Genomic DNA, 15,192 nt, shown 5'->3' on the forward strand with positions numbered 1-15,192 from the left:
TGTAATTAAGGAAGGTGTAATGTGATCTAGAAACTCGATTGTTTCCTGTCTAGGGGGGATCATGCTTAAGAGTTCTGTTTTCTTGAATACTTAAGCCAAAGAAGTTTAGGTTAAATTTAGATGATTCATACTGTAAACTGAAATTAGCTAAAACCAAGATAGTTTTAGAAGCCTGCTTATATCTAATTTATAGGCATGAAAACCAGTGTAGACTGTTGGGGAGAAGAGGGGTGAGGGCTGGGGAACACAATGGAGGAAACATCTAAGTATCAATATAAAGGTGAGAGTTTATATGTGGATGATCTGCCCGTCAAGCTGGAGTAAAGAGGGAGAAAGCAGTAGATCTAAAAGAACAGTTAGTTACAGTGCTGGCAATTAGCACAAACTCCTCAGTGCACCAGGTGACATTTTTGATCTGTACTGATAATTTTTAAAAAAGAAGGCCTTTTAACTGTAAGTTTCGGTTTAGCAGACCTTTATGGTGACCCCTTCATGTTAATGAATCACATGTGCTTAGCTTTGAAAATGGATTAATCTTTCCAACTATTAATATTCATCATGCCAGGTTTATAGTTGTAGACCATATTTTTATTAATGAAACATTAAAAAGACTCCTAAGAGAAAGTATCAAAAGATAGAAGGCTTTTTCTTTAATAACTGTAAACTACTATAAATAAAGAGAAACCATGGTAAGGAATTTATTTCTGGATGGTGAAAAAAGGATAGAGAAACATTCCTTTTGTTTTCGTGAAAGCAGAAACTAACCATCTTTCAGTGTTTCCCTTCCTCAACTGCTTGTTTATTGGAAATTTTGTTTACAGTTAACAGGAAAAAAACTATATCGTGACTTCAAATCACAACAAACTGTATGGAGGGTTTTTGTGGATCCTTCTGCTTTCTTGATAACAAAGATTTCCAAACTTCTGTTCCTACTTAATTTGGAGATTCAGATAAGCAATTCAGTGCTTATTCCCTGAGAAGTTATAATATGGGATAAAGCTAAATGCAAATGTATTCTGACGCTAGTTGCAGGCATCTCTTGAACACTTACCACTCCATGAAAAATTATGCAGTCTGTATTTATTTGGTGGTTTTCAGAATTGACCTAGGATAATATATGTGCTAAATATGGAACGTGTATATCCTATTACAAATACCTTACTGTTAAAATAGATAGACAAATGCAGGAGGAGAAAGGAATATTTGTAACTCACACAGATGATCTGACCAAGAGCTGAGAACAGGATTCTGATTTTGACTTGCACTCTAGTCTTTCCTCGGAGTACTCTCATTCATTTTATTGTTATGGTAATAGTTATTAAAGCAATATATAACTTGACAATCCACGTGATCAGGGGAGTAGAACTTGACAGCATTTCATAACACTTTTTCTTTGCCTTGTCAGCCACATATACATCTCAAAGAACTTATTGATATAGTAAGTATATTAATGGCTTTTTGTTTTAATTCACTTCTAATGGGTGAGAGAAGTGCATGCAAAGTACAGTCACAATTCAAAAGGCACCTGACATCCCATGACAGCACAACTAATCAATAGAAAAGCAGCTGAGACAACACAGCTCTGGCACTGTAATAAACTCCATCCTTTAAGTGTACAGATCCCCTGTAAACATTTGGAGGCCAAATTTTCAGATCTAATTAAAAATAAACATCATGGTCCAATCATCTACATCTCAAATATTGACATTTCTTTCACCAAGAAAATGTCTGTTTTGACACTTTCTTCTGGATGATTCTTGCCCATTGGAAAGATCTCTATGGTATAGAAAAACACAAAAAGCATCCATTCTATTTTGAGGTCTGTATATCCATACTAGTAAAACTTTTGAATTAAAACACTTTTGTTCTTGCAGTCATAAATTGGGTATGCAGGTATGCACCTGTTTACATTTAGAGAAACCAGGATTCAATAACTGGGCTTAATAATTCAGCTCAGATTTTCAATGTCAGTATTTAAACTGATTCCTGTCTCAAGAACATGGAATAGTTAATAAAGGCCTAAAAATATTTCAGAATCCTTTTGGAGGAGAAATTTAATATAAGCTATGAAATTACATAGTAGTATCATACTACTAGAAGAGCTATCTATACCATGAGTAGATTTATTTTACTCCTGCCATTTTTCTACTTTCAACAGTTTGTCATCTTTTCTTCAAACGCTTTCAGTGTGAAACATAACACACTTAATATCATACTTTAATTCTTGTAGTCGTAACACTTAGCATATAGCCAGGATCTGGGAAGAGACCGATGGAGATGTCTTAAGGAGGAGGGAGACACACACACCTACACAGCAGCAACTTAAAGCTATTTCTACCTTTGTAGAATGTTCGTGACCAGACAGGAATTGCATGTACAATGATCCCCCCAAAACTGCCTAAGCTTCTAGTCTAATGATAAAATATGAATAATAAAAAAACTGATAAAATATACTCAAAAGATAGCTTTTAAGAGAAAGTCATGACTTGTTTATCTTTCAGTCTGTCCTCACCTCCTTATAGCAAGTATTCTATCTGCATATCTTTTCTTTCTCTAACTGATTTTGGTTGAAGTGAAGCTTTTGGATATCTTTTGATTGCTGTAGCTTTCAGTTATAAATACTTCAAAGTGGTTGTAAGAGATCTAAATGAAGCCTTCATCTACTTCCTTCTTGTCTTTCATATACTTCTTTCTTATATTGCAATTTTGCAGTGATATCTGTTTTCAGTGATGGGGTAAAGGCTTGTTTTTAAAATAAAGCTGTGAACTTTTATTGCTTCTGCTCTAAATGATTACACAAATCCATGTGTGCAGCCATGTCCAACAGGGTTTGGATGCATCATGGTTAACCTGGCCTGTATGTTTAGATAAATCTGATAGGCTTCAATTTGATCTAGATAGATCCAGAGGTCAGCCCATTAGGCAGCTCAGTGTCTTTACATGTTCCCTAGCAGAGCAAATGTACTATCTTCAGGAGAAGCATAAGCAAGGCTTGATCTATATGCTGGAGTACTTCCTAATGTTTAAATAGAATTATGGAGGTTATATCTAAAGCATCATAATATTAGCTTGCAAATACTCAGGAATAGAGATTACAGATAAAGTAAGCACCTAATTTCCATTTAATATCAATAGTGCTTGGACTCCAGAGTGCCATAAGGATTGGGGCTTTGTAAAATCACCTGGAGCACCTCCCTTGTGGGGACAGGCTGAGTTGGGGTTGTTCAGCCTGGAGAAGGCTCTGGGGAGACTTTAGGGTGGCCTTCCAGTACTTAAAGGGGGCCTATGGGAAAGATGGGGTGTAGCAATAGGACAAGAGGTAACACTGAAAGAGGGTAGATTTAGATTAGACATGAGGAAGAAATTCTTTACTGTGAGGGTAGTGAGGCACTAGAATGTGTTGCCCAGAGAAGCTGTGGCTGCCCCCCCCCCCGGAAGGGTTCAAGGCCAGGTTGGACGGGGCTTTGAGTAACCTGGTCTAGTGGAAGGTGTCCCTGCCCATGGCAGTGGGGTTGGAACTAGATGATCTTTAAGGTTCCTTCCAACCCAAACCATTCTACGATTCTGTGATTTTTAAATGGGTCATGGAGGTGGTTGTAGACCCCTCTAATGTACAGAGTTATCTGTTTAGATAAAATTATTCAGATTACGGGACTAAACAATAAAATGTCCTCTTTAGTAAGAGGAAGATGAAGGAGAGAGAATAAGGTAAGCCATATGAATGCTTTCTTCCACTTGAATACAGTTAATGGAGGGGAACAAAGCTAATAAAGATTAATATCCTTAAACTTGGAAAGTTGATTTTGATGTCAGAGGCTGTGGGAGTGTTCACTCATCAACTTTTAACAATCTAACTTCAGCAACCTAAAGTAAGACTATGCCTTTTCTAAAATGAATAACTAGTGAAAAGCCCTTCAAATGGATGAATAATTTGGAGAAGGAATCTCGCACAGTCAGGGCACCTGTGTAATGCTATGGAGGAGCTTATATTTTTTTTTTTTTCCTTTTAAGTGTTTAAAGCTGACTGTATGCATATCCTTTCCTTCCAATATAAATGAAATTCTGAACTCATTTTCTGTATGTTGATCATATGACTTGAGCTGTGACTAGTGAAATGATGCCTCCCCTGGGGAAGGGGAATGTCTGCATATCCTCTGTAGACATTAATCTTTGCTGCGTTATGCATGACCACACTTTCTTCAAAGTGCACTCTGTTAATGTACATCATTCAAAGCACTATAAGGAATTAATGGTCCTCTTAAGAAAGCAGTTAATTCATATACTTCATCTTACAGCTAGAGTAGTCCAAAAGAACTCATACATTCGAGTATAGCACTTCTATGTGCTTATACGAAAGCCACTAGTTACATTGGGTACCTACAAGTCACATTAGAATTTTAAAATGTATTTGTTTATATTTAAAATCATTGGAAAATGATTGGATGTAGAATTTTAAGTCAGCTGAATATTTCAAGAATTAAATTATCTGCAAAACATGGCACTTAAGATATTCTTATGACAGAATTAAAAGAAAATTCACGAGGAAGTGAATAATTTTAATTTTAATTTTTACTGTTTTTACTACCTGTCTAAATATTGCATGGATCTGATATATTGAATGGTAATGGTAATAATCAAAAGTACACATGAAGGCTGCTGTGAATAATTCCAGCTACTCTGGGTAAATAGTATAGGAACAAATATTTGGAGAAGTTATCTTAAAATGTGAACAACTTTTCATGTGAAAATGGGTGTGCTGGTGATTTCCTCAATTTGGAAATTTGGAAACCAGAGTCCTTTAAAACCTCACTTTACACAAAGCTTTTATTCATAATATGCAATAAAATAGAGTAACAATATTTAAAATACACAGTAAGGTAACTTGTATATAAATGAGGAAGGAGAAATGTATTTGACTAGACAGTATATGCCTTCTCTTTCATGTGGGTGTTTTTAAAGTAGAGTATTGTTCATATTTAAAAATCTGGGGGTTTTACTTGTTTTTTTGAAAATTACTTTTGTATTCTCATGTTATTACATCTAAATAAATCTTGAACAGATAATTTGACCTGCAAGTGCTGAAGTATTTAGATGTGTTCAGGTAACTTAACAATATTTTAAGAAATACATGTCTCCAACCTTTTGAATAAATGTGTATTTGAAAGTAAACAGCAAACGATTTTGTATAGCAAAACATTCTTTCAAAATCCTCTTGTATACATTGATGTAAAATTTTTTCACATGCAAAGATGAAAAGCTCTTATGGACTTGTTTGCATTGCAGAGTAGCCAGGGAAAGAATTTTTTAAAATAACACTTTAGGACTTCTGAGTACTGTTTAGTAATAGTTTGTGTAGATAAAATCTATGAAATGTCCCCCAGTAGATATATAAATAGAATGTGGCTTTTTTAGTGTTATGGTCTAGGTTTTTTTTTTTTTTTTCCCCAGACTTAATTGTCTAGCAAGTAGAAACACTCTATAGTTCATAAAATGCTGATAAGATTAGAAGACTTTTTTTTTTTTTTTAATATAAAGGGCGAGTTTGAATAGAAACAATCCACCTTTCACCGTCTTATGCTACATGTCATCTAAGCTAAGAGAGTTGGTCCACAGAAAGTTAGATGGCTGAAGTTGATTACTACATTGTTGTAACCTTTTGGCTTGGCTCTGTTGGGCTGTGCTGCAGTTCATGAAAGTACAATCCATAGTCTATACCATTATAATATTTCCTTTCCCTGATTCCTAGTTTTAGACTTTTGTCATCTAAATACCAAGCACTAAACAACATACCAACATGGCACTTAGCAACTATCAGCCCCCAGGATCATGCTCTTTGCAATACAGTTGCCCAAAGCCTTCCAGTGATGTTACTAGGCATTATGCTACTTTGGAATAATTGAGCACCACTGTAGCACCTGAGGACAGTAAAATGGTGACGAATCTTTATGGACAGAGTGCCCAGTGTAAGTGGTAGGAAGCAGGTGGGGTTTTTAGTTGCCTATAATGTTGACTTTTTCTATGTCAATGGGGAAAGATCATTGTTAAGTTTTAAATGCCAGTAAAGCCAACTTCTGTTCCAGGCTATAGATATGCTGTTCATTCAGCCTGTGAAGGAAATACAGACATCTAATTTTTTTTTCTCTTTTTTTTTTTTTTTAGAACTTGATAGTGGTGCCCTGCTGTTGGCTTAGAGATCAAACAAAGCAGGCATTATTCCCACTCTGTTCCAGGACCTCATGCATTTGATCTACTTTTCCTTTCAGTTTATAGAAGCTGTTGGAATAGGACAGTGCTTATTTCTAATGCCATAAACTTTTCATGTTATGGGATGAGCTAGGCAGCAACTGAGTCATTCAAATATTACTCAAGTCAGAATAGGAAGAAAAGATGCTCTTAGTAGTCCATTGTCTTTTAGAGTAGTCTCTCAAGTAGGTGAGCTTTAGTCTTTGGATCTCTCTGGAAACATGAGCATTTCTAACATGGATTTGCCCTTTTGCTTATTAAAATACATGAGATCTCACAAAATTGTTTTTAAATTAAGAAACTCTGGTCTACTTGATTATGATAATTAGTCTTCTGATACCAAATTAATCGTTGGAACCAATTCTGAGGAAGGTGAAGCAGGCACCAAGAGGAAATGTTTAATTTACACACCAGTGTATGGAATAATGTAAATATTAAAACACAAGTAAAAGGGAATGGTTAGTGTATAATCTATTATCTTTGTAATACAAAAATAAACAGTCATTAGAAGAAAGTGTGAAAGGAGCAAAACACTATCTTGTGTGTGGGATGTGTATTAACTTACTGCTACACCACTTACATGACCATGAATAGCTGCTTCATTATTTTTCCATTTTTTTTTCCCCAACAATAAACTGGAAATAACGGTTATTTGCCCTTATGTTTTTCATCATTATATGGTATAATTTTCTTTAATTTTCTGTTAATTTTCTGTTAATGGAATCTCTTCCACTGAAGTAAAAAAAAAAAAAAAAAAAAGAAAAAAATTTTAAAAATATATTGAACACCTGTCTAGTGAGTAACCTGGTATCCATAGCTGAGGGCTAAAATTGTTTTTCAGAAGCTCCTTTGGCTAAAGAGCAAATGGATGTAAAAGTTGCTGTTGACATTGAAACATGATCATGTAAAAATGCTATTGCCACATAATCTGGTATATAGATAAACTAATAAGAGATAATCTGTGAGAATTTTTAATTGGATCTTGCTAATTTATGCTAGTGCCTATTTTGCATCTATGGTGAGATCTTACAATAATGGCATTGAATGATGTAAGATAAGTATTATCCATATTTTCCATGTCAAGGAACACAGAAAAAAATTCCAATTCTAAAAATTAAACACAAATTAGTCTATTCTATTTTTAAAGCAAATTAAAGTGTGGTATATTTAAGAACTCAAGTGTCTTTAAAATTTAAGGAAGCAATCTGGTTATGATGCCTGTCATGTTATCGTTCCTTTTCATGTGCTGGTAAGCACATTACTGAAAATGCTGAATAAGAAATTAAAACAATATTACTAGTATTGCAAGCTGTTATATTTTGTTCCATTGCTATAGAAAGCTGCTGCCTTTAATATGTGTTGGCGGTTGTAAGATACAGAATGGTTGTTGAAATAGATATGTCCTTGTAGAAATTCAGTGAAAACCAAATGCTTCTCCTTTACTCAGCTCTGGAACTATCCTACAAAATTGCTTTAAACATTTGGATGGCTTTGTCAACACTTAATGAATTTTGGCCATCATAAATCTCAGATGCCCTCACTGAGTAAAACCCAAAATTATCACAGTTTCATAGCCTAAGCTGCCCTTGCCATATGGTGAGTGCAAATGTTTCTAAAGCAGCAAATGTTCTGTCAAGGGTTCCCAGTGATGTTTTGATTGGATTGCTCTATTATCTGAGCAAGTCTGCCAAAAGAAAGCACCTGCACAATGAAAAGTGTGCAGAAGCTGCCAGTCTGTAGCAAGAGAAGGAAAGTGAAGCATGTAGTGACAAGTTACCTGCCATCAGAAGATATGCTGAACAGGTTATGATAGATTCTGTTGCGCACCTGATATCACAAAATATGTCTTGCAAAAAAAAAAAAAAAGGTGCGTGTGTGTGTGTGTGTGAAAGAACTAGCCTACCTCCAGTAACCTTTTGCCCTTGAAGATGCCAAGTCATAACTTAGTGTGCTGTAATAGCTTCCAAAACAATAAACTCTTCAGTGGCTTCTTAGTCAGACCTTTTCAGAGAGGTTATACAAACAATAACTGGCAGAGATGGTAGATAAGCTCCTTTTTCATATTCAGTTTTGTTTCAGTTCTAGGATGCCAATGTTGTATGCAGATTTTTATTCTCTAGGATGATCTGGCCTGGAGCATATAATTCACTTATTATCTTTGATAGCTGAATATGCAAATACATTAAAGAACTGACAGAAGTAAAATTATTCTTTCTTCTTCTGCGGAGGAATACTTAATGATTTCCACTTGCTACCGTCCACTTTACTGGACTGTATATCATCTCTAAATAGATTGAAATTATGATTTGTACACATAAAAAAAAGTTTCACATGAACAACATGTGACAACTATTATCAATTATTTATGTAAGTTTACAGATCATTACCGATTTTGTCACTGAAAATAATATAGATTTATACTGCATCTATTGTTCTCAAGAAACAATGTAATTCAATCTTACTAGTAGCTAGAAATGTGTGAAGTGTTGCCAGGACCTGATCACTGTGAAAATCCCTTGACTCAACCTCTGCATTGTGAATTTTACTCTGCCCTCTGTCATGGAACTGAGGAGAGGGAAGTGGTCCAGAGAGATCATTGTATACCAACTCAGAGGACAGAAGTGGTCCTCACCAGAAGGAAAAAAAAAAAAAAATAGCAACTGGATGATGGTGTGGTGATTGAGAGCACCACCTTTCAGTAAAATAGATTAGATCTGAGTGGGAGTAGATTAAAAATCCAAGGAAAAAACCTGGGGGGAGCTAGTACATATATTGGTATTAACAGTTTTACAAGAATCTTTTGGGATAGATTTTTGGTTTTATCCCTGCTATAGGGAAGGATAAAGTCTGTTAATGGATTTTAAAAGCTCCAATTTAAGTTCAATGAAATTTAACTGTCCTTCTAGACATACCTTTGCATATCTCATCTCTAAATTTTTCCCGTAGTATATTTTCATCAGATAAAAGGAAGAACAAGAATATAATTCAGTGTCTTAACTAAAGACTATTATCTCAGTGTATCTGATGTCCTACTCATCACAGAGTAGATGTAGCTGTTACACACATGCCATATAAAATGTTACTTGCACACTGTCCAAATGTCACTGTCTATACATTTTGAAAGACTTATATTTTAGACCACACTGTAACAAACTGTCGAACACTTAATCTGTGTCAGGACCTGGGTTGTTCTAACCCTCAGTAAAGCATTATGTTAAATAATGTGATTCAAAATTCCTAGAGGATATGTCTTCCTCTCGAAAAATTGAATTCAGAATAAAAGCAAATGTGAGAAAAAATTGTGTTCTCTTTTGACATTTGTCTGATAGAGACAGGGTGGTCCCTCCTACCAGCATTTCCATAATTCATAGAGTTTAGAAGTGATATTCTTACTTTTCCCTGCCCAAACTGTGCTTTGAGTGTTTGAAGACTATCCATTTTGTCTTTTTTTTTTCATTCAGTTCTGTACATCCTTTCATAATTTGCCTGAGTCTGAAGTTGAAAAAATAGGAGAAAAAGCATGATGTTATTTTGCAAAACCTCTTGAATGCTCTCATCTTAGCTTCAGTCCACACTTGCCTGATATTTTCCTTTTCTCCTCTGGTAGTGTACTACTATCCAAACCCAAACATAATCTAATGTGGCACTAATGCAAAGTTTTTCATTCTCACATCAATGATGTATCCTGTGCATTAACATTATTTTTCATAAATTTTTCTACACCTTTACGTTTGTAACTTATTCTTCATGGGTTCTAAGTATGGTTCAGGTTTTGTAGACTGTTAAGGCAGTGGAACTGGCTAAATTTGTGTCTTAATCCTGTTTAATGTTGGAATTCATAACTGTTTCCTTCTTTACTGTTATTGCCTTACTTAAAAAAAGATGTTTCATAAAATGGAAGGGCTCAGAAATTGAGCAAAAAGGGTTCTGGGACCACAATGTCTTAAATGTTAAGGACACGCAAGCAGGTTTAAAGATTGTCCTGTACATAGACTATCTCTCAGTTATCACTGCAAAATTTCACAGTAAGGATGTGAATGAGTGATAGGAATATGGATGTTAGGAATATTGATCCAAAGGAGCACTAAGATTATCCTTTTTCCTGCAAGATCATTTTGAAAAGCAACAAAGTTGAAGATGACTGAAGGGAGATACATTAATTTATTTTTTAAAATCTGCAGTAATTTAACTTTCATACACTGTCTAGAAGTTTTTCTTTAGCTATATCTGATTTGGGGCAGTGGGGCATGTGTATGCACCATGATGTGGTGGGTAACCCACCTACCTGCATGGTAAGTATAGGAAAACACCTCTGACAGGCTGGATTAATTAGTTTTGACATTTTCCATGGAGCAGTAGAGATTAACTCTACTGCTTGGAGTCTGTATGTGTGTCCAGAAATGAAAGTGTCTTGGTTTGTTTAAATATTCATATTACCTTTAAGAACATGGAATGAATTCTGAAACCAGTCAAGGCAAGGAAGATTGTGGTTCTTATAGGCCACTGTAGCATAGTCATTTATTAATGTATGTTTTGAAGAGGAAAGCTGCTGAAGGGCATACAAAGCAGAAGAAACATTACACTTGCAACTGTTGCTGGATCACACAACTGGTAGACCTGTGTGACAAGCATTGTATTCTGGTGATGCCTAAGTAATGAAGCAGCCTAGGAACCTGGTGACTGGCCATTTTGCTGCTATACTTAGACATATTTATCAACCAACAGGTTTATATTAGATATATTAAATAAAAAAAAATAAAAATTTAGGCTGTTTTTTCTAAAAATCTCAGAAAAGATGATATGCTTGTTTTTGTGAAAACAATATGCAGAACAAGAAAAAGGTTATTTTGTCCTCTGACTCTTTAATTCAATTATATCCTAAAACTCATTGTGTACTTCAAAAATAAATTAACTCAAGATGTTATTCTGCTCTCCATCTGCTACATTTCTTTAAATGTATTCCTTCCACTCCCAGATCAGTTTAAGTGATTTTTTTTTCCCCATCAAAAGCCATAGGCATTTTTTCTTGTTTGCTTTTTTAATGCCTCTGTTTCAGAAATTGCCTCATAAACCATGTGACTTCTGTTTTCTCCTTTTTCTCTTGCATGAAAAAGCAGCCAGCAAAATGTAGCTAATGACTGTTTTGTATCTATGTTGTGGTAGCTTGTGTTTCAGCATGCTTTTCATTTTCTATCTGTGGTCGCTGTCTCACCTGCAGAAGATGATGTGTGATTGTAGAGAAATAATTAAAGTACTGTTGCATCGTTGCCTCTTGATACTGAGAGGCAGAAAATGGCAGAAGAGGGTACTAGAAATAACCAGATCTTTTGTTCAAATTCAGCTGTTTTCCTCAGAGGTAGACATTCTATTCCAAAGTATTACTTTCTTCAGATTGATCAGCTGCCACTGCTAACCAAGATGTCAACAGTAATATTAGCTATGCTAAATGAAAGATTCAAAATGTCTTAGAACGCAGTGGTTTCTATCCACTCTTCCTGATATAAATACATCTTTAATGTCAGAGGAAGAAATAGAATAAAGTTGTGAAGATTTCTCCCAAATCTTAAATGAATCCTAGATTAGTAGCATAGCTGAGTATTTATGGTAAACCAATAAATCACAGTTACATCCAGTTGATAGGAACTCAAGAAAAAATATTAATAAATGTCAGTAGTTACAAAATGGGGACTGGTCAGAAAAACTGCAGCACTTCTGTTAAAGAATTTAAATACTCTAAGATATAATAGCACTGTCCAATTTTGAAATATATTAATATAAGTTTATATTCAAAGTATCATACATGGAAGTCAGCCATGCTTTTTGTGGGTTAAGGGTAGCCTGTCCAAGGCTTTATCCAGGAGGTGAAAGTTGGTACAATTTCCTTAAATACAGTAAACAATTCTATTTTGTCAGGCGATTCTTTTTAAGCAAGATGTGATTTGCAACATGAATCTTTGTCAAGAACAAAGTAATTCAACAGCAGTGACAAAAATATTGCGAATACCAATTCTCAGTATTTTTAAGAGGCAGAAACTTTGTTATGTGACAAGCTTAACCAGTTAAATTCCAACAACTCAGGCAGTCCCCTACTTTGCATCTAAAACTGAATGAAAAAACATGGACTTCTTAGGCCTGTCTTACGATTGGTTTACTATCTAACTTTAAATTAATGTCAAAATGTGCCCTGTGATATCCACTGTTTCTCATAAAATAAACATCTGGTTTAAAAATCAGGAACGCCTAATAGTAATATGTCTATTTTTAATCGCAGTCATAAAGGTTAAGCTTATTTAGTCAATTGCTTTTTTCACTTCATTGTGTGACTGATATTTCTCATGACCAAATTAACTGGTTTTATTCAGAGATTATTTGGGGGTTGTTTTAGTATAAGATTTGTGTTCAAATCTGAATCTTTATTAAAAATATGCTTGCTATTGGGGAAATTACATAGTTCTATAGGTCATATTTATGTAATTCCAATTTTGAACTAATATTTTCTTGTAACTTCAGTTTCTACATACTCTATTATAATCTTGGTATTTAACAAATGGAAGATGGAAATGTTATCAAAAACCCCAGTTTCCTTCAAATATATTCATATATTTATACAAGTATGTTTGTATAAACTATATAAATTTTATCTATTTCTAAAATGTAGTGTTTTAAGGAAGATTAGTTAACCTAGTGACCTCCTGTTTACTTCCTTCTATGAGTTCTTATATAGCAGCTGTACTTTAATATTGTCTTGTAACTTTTTGGGGAATTAAACTGTGAACAGGTAGAGACAGTGTTTTCTCTAGTGGCTGGGGGTAAACGATTTGGTGTGAAGTTCTTTCCCTGGGGATGCAGTCAGAAAGCAGCCATGGACTTCCCTGGAGCTAGCATCTCAGCTTGAGCAGTAAGACTATAAACTGCTCACCTGGGCTGTTTTTAATATATTCTTTGGTCCTGCGCAAACCATTTATTCTTGCCTCAGTTTTTCTCTATGAAATACATGTAGTACTTGCACACATTGTAGAGTTTTTTATGTTCAGTTTACAATTTTTAAAGTATTTTTCATCCTTAAGATATAGTTAGAAACACAAAAATTAGCAAATTTCCAAAAAAGATGTATGTGCAGTTGAACAGATGTCTGTCCTGATACCTTTATGCTGCTCTAATGCTGACTTCATAGAGATAAAAATTGAACAGCTGTTTAGTTTTCAAATGAATATAGTGAAATCAAGTGTTCATGGCGCTCTGATAGTCATCCCAACAACAACAAAAAAAAGCCAGTTTCATGCTATTGCTGTGGTATTTAATACAATCAATTTTAAGAAGTCCTATGTAATCTGTTTGTCATACCTGTGTTAGCAGAGGTTTTGAGCTTTGACTGTAGTGAGCAACTGAATAAAATCTTACCTCCTTTTCAGGGAAGACCACTGCTTTCAAAAACCTGATTCATACATTTAATTGCTTGTCATCTTTCTTTATCATGCATGGCTTGTGAGATTCAGAGGCTTCTAGCTGAGTTACAGCTGAGAAATTCTAATTTTTATAGTATTCAGAATTTACTGGAAACAATATGGAAGCTGTTTTGGGTTTCTTTGTCAAAAGTGGTTGAGGTTTAAAAAAAAAAAAAAAGACTAATTTTTAATAAGTTCACACACAAACATACTTCTTCCACCTAGTTTTCCTCCTTGACATATGAAGGAAAGTTGTATACCGATGAGAGAACGTAGAATTTTTATATTTATGTGTTACTGATGGTTTCTTAACAACAGTTAATATTAATGAAAAAGTCCTACCAGCATGGACTTCATGCAAATCTTTTCTGTTTCTATAAGTCATTCAGCAAGCAGTTTTAGAAACTTAACTCTCAAGACAAAAATTGCCCATCCAGAGGAGACAGGGACACAAACACTATTTAAATTTTCTCAAGTCTATATCCCTGTTTTCCAAAGCAGAGTGAGAAACACTGTAACTGTAAAGGTCAGAAATCTAAACTGATTTGAATCATATCTCTTTCTGCACAGACTGTACCTCCTAAGGGTGATTCACCATTTTTGAATCAACCAGACCAGTTTTCTGAGAATCCATGTTGTTATTGTAAGTTCCTACTCTGTTCTCACTTTGACTGAGATAACACTGTATGTCACTGATGATTTAATGCATCCCAAAGCATCCTCCCCAAAAGAGGAAGTATTGTGAATTTTCATTTTTTTTTCTTTCAGGAAAGCAGGCACCTTGTTCAAACAGCAAGCGAATGTAGAAGTAGCAGGAACATTCTTTAATTGTTTATTAAACATTTAAACATTGTTTAATACTTTTGATTGTTGCTGTCATAAAATGCAAAAAAGTACATAGAAACCATTTATTTCTTGATTTACTATATGGGCCGCTAACTCCAGTAATTAAGGTAATTGAGCTAAGGCATTTTTAAAGTCACTTCATTTAGGTCTTTCTTCCTCAAAGACTCTACTTCAAATAAAATCTTAAGTATGTGACTTTTGTTGCAGATGGTAACCACAGGTATTTCCTCCTCATTTGACTTTGAGGAAGAAATCTTCTCCTACCTAGCCCTACGTAATAATTGCTTCTAAACTCTTCTCATACACAACCACTGAAAATGAGAATGTTTCCTTTCTAAAACTTTACTACCAAAAACCTGATAACTGCCAGTATGTGTAACAGTTGATGTGGTGGTTTGAGCCTGGTCAGCAGCCAACGACGCTGCAGCTGCTCACCCACCCTCCCCTGCAACCTGGGAATTGGGGAGGGAATTGGAGGGGTAAAGGGAGACTCACCGGTTGAGAAAGAAACAGTTTAATAATGGTAATAAAATGAGAACAATGACAGTAATAGACAATATAAACAGACAGTGTACAATGCAATTGCTCACCATTCACTGACCAATATCCAGCCCATTCCTGGTTAGCGACCCCGAAATACCAAGATCCCACATTCACA

This window comes from Tyto alba, unplaced genomic scaffold, assembly GCF_018691265.1.
Source record: "Tyto alba isolate M040663 unplaced genomic scaffold, T.alba_DEE_v4.0 Super-Scaffold_48, whole genome shotgun sequence".
NCBI lineage: Eukaryota > Metazoa > Chordata > Aves > Strigiformes > Tytonidae > Tyto > Tyto alba.